The 5,963-nt window shown below is 46.6% G+C and overlaps 4 non-coding genes across 4 annotated transcripts; 1 reads left to right on the forward strand and 3 right to left on the reverse strand.

The window, feature by feature from the left end:
* Positions 1–2,334: 2,334 nt before the first annotated feature.
* TRNAW-CCA (transfer RNA tryptophan (anticodon CCA)) lies at positions 2,335–2,406 on the reverse strand. Its single transcript has one exon. It is a non-coding gene; the product is annotated as a tRNA-Trp (tRNA).
* Positions 2,407–3,012: 606 nt separating this feature from the next.
* TRNAG-UCC (transfer RNA glycine (anticodon UCC)) lies at positions 3,013–3,084 on the forward strand. The gene has a single exon. It is a non-coding gene; the product is annotated as a tRNA-Gly (tRNA).
* Positions 3,085–3,449: 365 nt separating this feature from the next.
* On the reverse strand, positions 3,450–3,521 carry TRNAD-GUC (transfer RNA aspartic acid (anticodon GUC)). The gene has a single exon. It is a non-coding gene; the product is annotated as a tRNA-Asp (tRNA).
* Positions 3,522–4,136: 615 nt separating this feature from the next.
* TRNAP-CGG (transfer RNA proline (anticodon CGG)) lies at positions 4,137–4,208 on the reverse strand. Its single transcript has one exon. It is a non-coding gene; the product is annotated as a tRNA-Pro (tRNA).
* Between the last annotated feature and the right edge of the window lie 1,755 nt (positions 4,209–5,963).

Here is a 5,963-nt window from a genome sequence, read left to right on the forward strand (position 1 = left end):
CACCTCTGGGTAACCAGCACCCAGATCAAGAAACAGAATATTACCAGCACCCCAGAAGGACCCCCCAGCCTTCTTTTCAAGTCACTCCCCCCCCCGTCCCAAGAGTAACCACTGTCCTGACTTCTAACCCACATACTGGTTTTGCCTGCTTTTACCTTTATGCAAATGGGATCACACAGTATATATTCTCTGGCACCTGACTTTTCTCATTCAACATTATGTTTGTGAGATTTATCCATTCTGTTGATGTATTGGTTTTTACATATACATGAACATGATAAAATTTACACAGACTAGTTAAAATTAAGTCTCCCAGTTCCCTGGTGGTCCAGTGGTTAGGATTCGGCACTTTCACTGCCTGGACTGGGTTCAATCCCTGGTCAGGGATATGAGATCCTGAAAGCTGGGCAGCGTGACCAAAAAAAAAAAAAAAAAAAGTGCAGCAATAGATAAATATCATACGATGTTGCTTATATGTGGAATCTAAAAGAAATGATACAAAAGAACTTACTTACAAAACAGAAATAGAGTCACAGACGTAGAAAGCAAACATGGTTGGGGGGGAAGGGGGATTGACATATACACGATACTATATACAAAACAGATAACTAATAAGGACCTACTGTATAGGGCAGGGAACTCTACTCAATACTCTGTAATGACCTATATGGAAAAAGAATCTAAAAAAGAGTGAATATATGTATAGGTATATCAGTGATTCACTTTGCTGTACAGCAGAAACTAAGATGACATTGTAAATCAACTATACTCGAATAAAATTTTTGTTAATGTGTAAGGAAAGAGAGAATGAGAAAATTACTATTTTGTGTCTCCTTAAAGGGGCCCTGTTCTGGGTGGACACCGAGGAGGGGATGCAGGATTACCGACTGCCAGCTTCACACTCCTTCCGCGTTAGGTCACCAACGCTCCTGAGCTGTCCCCTTGCTAAGTCATCAGCGGTTCTCAAATCGAGCACACTTGGCTTCTGCAACAAAGGCTGGCAGACTGTCAGCCTCAGTCTTGACACATGTAACACAGTGACCACTCTGGTGGAAGGCGGTCCTGGGACTAGGGAGAGGAGGGGAAGGCGAGGCACAGATTCTAGCCTGGGTGGGTGACTGCTTTGTGCGCTGTGGTGAGACGGCTCAAATTCCTCTCCTGCAGCCCAAGCCTGTGACACTAACAAAGGCGCTATTAGTTAAGGAAAGAGATGTCAAGGAAGAAATTCCCCACTGGGAAAGACAAGGCCTGTGGAGTGGATGGCTTAAATTTCTTCGTTATTTTTTTTTTTTTCAATATACCAGAAGCGGCAAAAATACACATAGCTCTGGGCTTCTAGTGACGGCAGTGAAGTCTGGAGAATATTTGTATGTAACGCAAATTAAATACAAAATATTTGTATTTAATACCCAATGTTCTACCGCATGGAGGGAACATCAGAGATGATTAAAGCCATAAAAAAAAAAAAAAGAAATTGAACTGAATACAAGAACACGGTAATGGAAACATAATTGTTTTTTAAAAAGAGAGGAAATGAAAGAAAAAAAGAAAATCGCTTTTAGTTGAAAAAGTAACAAAAGCAGTGCAGTTAGCTGTTTAGCTAAGGGGAAATTTTAACCCTGGAACTGGAGTTTCAGGAATTCATGTCATAGACCAAATTCAGCAGAGGCCAAAAAAAAAAAAAAAAAAGGATGTACATGGTAACACTTTAAATAATGAGAAAAAAAATGCAGATAACCACCAGACAACCAGGATGTCTAACTTTAGAAGAATTGCTCAATAACTTACAGCATTGTCCTTGAAGTCCGATGTTCATTAAAATTATAATTACAAAGATAATAGAATCCTATTCCTATTACAATGATAAGTGAAAATACTGGAGTACAAGATTATGGACACCCCTGGCAAGTGGAATTTAAATTGCCAAAAATTAAACCACTGGTTTAGGAGGATTATGAATTATCATTATTACTTTAAAATTATTCATTATTGCTACATTCTTTTCAATAAAGAACATGTATTGCTCCAAAATACATTTTCGGAACAAGAATTGGTGACTGGTTATGAACAATTTCTGTGTTAGGATATCTAAAATATCTATGAGATTAAAGGTATTATTATTTAATTGGTTGATTTGATGGAAACAGTAAGATGAAAATAAAAGTTCCAAAATTTGTATTTTAGTAGAAAACTCAGATACTTTAGGGGAAAAAAAATCCCAGAAACACTCAGGCTCCTTTTTTTTTTTTTCATATAATAACACAAGATTCTTTTCTTTCTTTCCCGAAAAAGAATCTCACTTGCAAAACTATCCAGCTCCCGAAAATAACCCTTTGACCCCGACGTGATTTGAACACGCAACCTTCTGATCTGGAGTCAGACGCGCTACCGTTGCGCCACGAGGCCTTCTCGAAACCGCTGTTCGACGGACCTCGTGAACAGATGCATCATCAGCATCAAGGGGCGGAGTTTTATTCTCAGACCCCGCCCGGCCCTTTGTCAGAGCCGTTCTCCGAGCCGCCAGTGGGCTAGATGCGCGCGCACTAAGGGATTAATCATCCTCCTCTGGACAAATGGGGTTTAGACGCACTTGGTTTAAGGCCCAGTTCTTTAACCTCGGTAAACATTGAGCTCACTCAACAGAGAAATTACTTCATGTGTTTGAGATTTATTTTTGGGGTTAATAAAGTGTTGGTGCAGATCTGGCGCCCTGGATAAATCTTAGATTTAATCCCAGCTCTTCCCCTACTTGGCTTCTCTTGACTTTTGTTTCCTCGTCTGTACACTGGGCATAATCAAACAGTCCCTCGCGTGGTGACTGGAGCTCAATGGCGGTGCCGGGAGCCAAGCGCCGCTCACACGTGAGTGCCTCGCACACTGCACTCGTTACTTCTGTGTCGGCGTCGCTTTCGTCTGTTCCTCGCCTAGGCCCTGACTCATTATCGTTCAAGCCACGACCCTGTAGACCTAACTCAGTATTTAGGAACTTCAATAAGCGGTAACGAAGGCGAAGCGTTGGTGGTATAGTGGTGAGCATAGCTGCCTTCCAAGCAGTTGACCCGGGTTCGATTCCCGGCCAACGCATAGTGACGTTAAGTTTTCTTTTTTTTTCCCCCCCCGAATTACGCGTGTGACAGTGTTTTGCTGTTTGCCTTCTTGTGTTTTTTAAATTACCGTCAATGAACGCGTCTAATATGCTTATTGAACGGCGAGAATAATGGCTAATAAACCTATTGAATGGAGAGAATAATTAATTTAGCCACATATTTAAAATACGAGTTACTTGAAATAAAACAAATATGAAATTTAGAGTGTGAGCTTGAGAGTCAGGACAAACGATCCCTCTTCTGCTTTCCTTTTTCTTCCCGTCTTCTTTTTATCTTCATCCTAGGGCCCGGGATGGGTACTTCCGAAGTAAGTTAAGATTTAGTGCAAAAGGTTTAGTACTCCTCCCCGTCGGGGAATCGAACCCCGGTCTCCCGCGTGACAGGCGGGGATACTCACCACTATACTAACGAGGAATGAGACAAACATCGTTTGCTCCAAATGCTTGATCTGCTATCTTCACCGAGAGCGGCGTGCCAATGACGAGGTTCCTGTGGATGTTGTCTCTCCGTCCAGTAAGAAATGCTGACCCAAACCTATGCATGTTCTAGACCATAACTGAGCGCGAGTCCCCAGAAGGGCGAAAACGAGCAGGAGTGACCGAGAGACAGACGGCCTCCAAGCCTGCTGAGACCTGAATTCTGACAGTCCTGGGGCTCTCCCAGACATAACCCTAAATAGGTCCCAAGCCGTTTCACTAACTGTCATCCACTACTATAAGTTGACGGACATCAATCAAACCGAAACCAGGCTCTGGAGGCCGAGGAGTAGCATCAAGTAGGAAGGAGGGGAACAGACAGCGAGCGTCTTGCCCATGTCAAGAGGTGCCTGCCCTCTTCCTGGAACTCTGGGAAGGACTGCGCGCTGCGAGCCTCTTCCTGCCACCCGGGTGTCCACTCAGAACAAAAGAGCTGCCGGAACACCTCCTTCAAGCCCTCAGTTCACTCTGATCACCTTCCAGCTCAGCCTCCTCAGCGCCGTTTCAAGTAACAACCGCCTTGGGGTTCTGGTTTCCGCAAAACTGGAAGGCCGGGCTCGTCCGGGATTTGAACCCGGGACCTCTCGCACCCGAAGCGAGAATCATACCCCTAGACCAACGAGCCGACATACGGTAGCGACCGCGGACGACTTTAGAGGTCGTCCCAGGCTTTCTGCAGTCCTAGGACTGTGATTCACTGCGGCCTGATCCTGGCACGCGGTCAGGGACCACCCGCCCCGACGCACAATACTCTGGAGCTGGGGTCTGGGAATCTCTCTCGGCTCCGGAGCCGCGAGCTCCGACTCCTCCCAGGAAATAACGTCGGGGAAGTGGGAGGGAGTGGTCTCGGCCTCGCCCCCGAGCAGCCCTCCAGGACTGCCTCGAGCACCCGTGTCCCCGCTCCCTACGGTAACTGACTTGGCGCCACTCCGTAGTCCGGAGTCTCGACTCTTCCTGCCTCCGCCCGCCGTCCTCGGACCCAGCCCCCGGCGCAGAGCTTTGAAGACTAGCGGTAGAGTTGCCTGGTTGGGGACAATTAATGAGTCCTGAGATCTCTCTGGGAACACCAGCCCCTCTTTCTGTCCCTGCGTCTGTCCATCCTTCTGGAGTGACCGACACTTCGATAGCCCACAGTCTCCCCAGACCGCAGGGTAGTGCCCAGGCGAGGGAATATTTCCTGGGGCCAAGAAGACCCACGCAGGAGGCGTCATTGAGATGAGTGGCTGGCGAGGTCAGGTGGGGGATGGGCTTTCCAAACTGTGCGAGCTTCTAAGCTTTTAATACACTCGCCGTGCTCTCACGTGGGGGCCGCCAAGAGTCCTGGCAGGATCTGGTGGGGTCAGTTGCCAGCTACCGTGTTCCCTCAGGTCGGTTCCTGTTCTGGAGAGTCTTCCCAGTAGGGTTCTGGTCGGCCCCTGAACTCGACCCCCATGTAGCATCTCTGGGCTGAACCATCTTGTTCCATAGCCCAGTCGTGTGATTTGTGGGCCCATCCCTTCTTAAGGCCCTACCCACAGATACTTTGGTGGAGGGGAGTTCAACGAAGGGTTCAGCTCTTTGCCTTTTCTTTCCCAGGTGTCCCTGGCCAGACGGCGGGGGAGGGCAGCAGAGAACAGCCCATCCTTTCCCGTCGGCATCCCAGGCCTTTCAGGTGTGTGAGGAGTGCTCAGGGCTGATCTGGCATCTCCCTCCTGCCACCCTTTGCCATTTTCTGTCTCCCTCCTCTTGGGCGTCAGCCTTCCCCAAGTCTCTAGTCACCTCTGTCTTACCTGGTCTCCCGCACTTAATCTGCACAGAGGTGGAAGCCTAAATTCCTTATAGACCATGATGAAAGCTGTGGCCACCTTGTCTAGAAAAATCCGTACAATATCTATGGACCCCACTTTTAGAATCCAAGAACTAAGACGTAAACTACTGATGTTGTTTCTACCTTGTTGCAAGTATTTTACATTTTAACAGGAGTCAAAGCTTTACATGGAAACACTGAGTTCTAAGGTATAACTTTGGGCAATCACAGTTGTTTGAAAGAGGGTGAGAAAGAGTGAATTTGAGAAGGTAGTAACACTTCCCCTCAGCACCTCCCTAAAGTGGAACCCTGGCAACATCCTGAATTGCTTCTCCCTTTTCTTCAGACTCCACATCCTATCAGTTACTGAATCCTGTAGTGTTTTTTATACTAAACATGTCTCGAATTCATCCCCTCCTCTCCATCTCTCTGTAGCTGCGCAGGTGCAAGTCTTTGACATTTCTATAACCAACCCCCCAAAGTCCTCTCCCCTCCTATACTGATCCCTTATGTTATTCTTCTGTGTAGCGTTTATCTAGCATATTACACAATTTACTTTTAAAAACGCTTTTTGTTGTGCTTATTGTTCCCTGC

Source organism: Phocoena phocoena, chromosome 19, assembly GCF_963924675.1.
Source record: "Phocoena phocoena chromosome 19, mPhoPho1.1, whole genome shotgun sequence".
Taxonomy (NCBI): Eukaryota; Metazoa; Chordata; class Mammalia; order Artiodactyla; family Phocoenidae; genus Phocoena; species Phocoena phocoena.